Below are 1,010 nucleotides of genomic sequence, written 5' to 3'. Positions count from 1 at the left end.
ACTTAAATAGAACTACATGCCCAGAATATTTGTGTAGGGTTTATAGCTCTGCTGGTTCCTATAGCAGGTGTAAACTGTTCCCCTTCAAAATTATTAGACAAGAATGGAAATATAAGCCAGTTTCATAAACCTGAAACATGTCTAAATGGCATTGAAGTTATAGTAACACCTATGTGTACAGACACAGTGAAAGGTCCTAACAGACAAGTATCATCTTTGCTATTTATTAATGTCAAATTTGCTGCTTTAATACGGGAGGGACCCTCATTCCATAGTTGTGCTCAATGGCTATAGTGCTGCAAATACTTCTGACAAGTCAGTGTTTACTTAGTGAAGATTCATTGTTCTAAGACGGACTGAGAGGGACATGCCAGATGAATGCATTTTTATCGCTGCCTTCTCTTTGCTGTTTCTGACCCAGGGATAGTTATGATAAAAACCTAGGATTTCTCAGTATGCTTGCCTTTTTTTTTTAAAGTGTGCAAAATGTTCTTGTGGGTGGTTTTACTAAAATTAAATTTAGTATCTACTGAGAATTTATGTTAAAAATAAGTAAACATACAGTAGTTTATTCCTGCAAGGGGAAAGACACAACCAATATTGTTTTTAGACAAACTTGACTAGGTTAGGATTTCAGAGGTTTAAAATCTCAGCTACAGAGAATAAATGTATATATTGTNATTAAAAGTTTGGAAAAGCATATTTTTGATTCTAAAATTTACTTCAGCAAAATTCATCTTCAGTGTTTCTTCTTGTATCTTTAAGTGAAAAATTATGGTTTTCAACAGACATAATTTGTCTGCTCATAAATTCAAACTCTCAGCCAAGTATGTACAATAAATGGGAAAACAAAGTTTATACCAAAATAATGGAACATGATCCTGACTTATTAACAAATATTTTTGGCACCCTGCTTGATTTCTTCAAGGCCATATCTGGTTTCTTTTAGACTTAAATAGAACTACATGCCCAGAATATTTGTGTAGGGTTTATAGCTCTGCTGGTTCCTA

General features: G+C 33.7%; 1 protein-coding gene across 3 annotated transcripts in view; it reads left to right on the top strand.

The window, feature by feature from the left end:
* ESRRG (estrogen-related receptor gamma) overlaps positions 1-1,010 on the top strand; it is a 238,845-nt gene that overhangs the window by 205,380 nt on the left and 32,455 nt on the right. The window lies entirely within an intron of this gene.

This window comes from Galeopterus variegatus, unplaced genomic scaffold, assembly GCF_000696425.1.
Source record: "Galeopterus variegatus unplaced genomic scaffold, G_variegatus-3.0.2 Scaffold2069, whole genome shotgun sequence".
NCBI classification, from domain to species: domain Eukaryota; kingdom Metazoa; phylum Chordata; class Mammalia; order Dermoptera; family Cynocephalidae; genus Galeopterus; species Galeopterus variegatus.
Note: the sequence above shows the minus strand (reverse complement) of the source record. Positions and strands in the feature narration are given on the sequence as shown.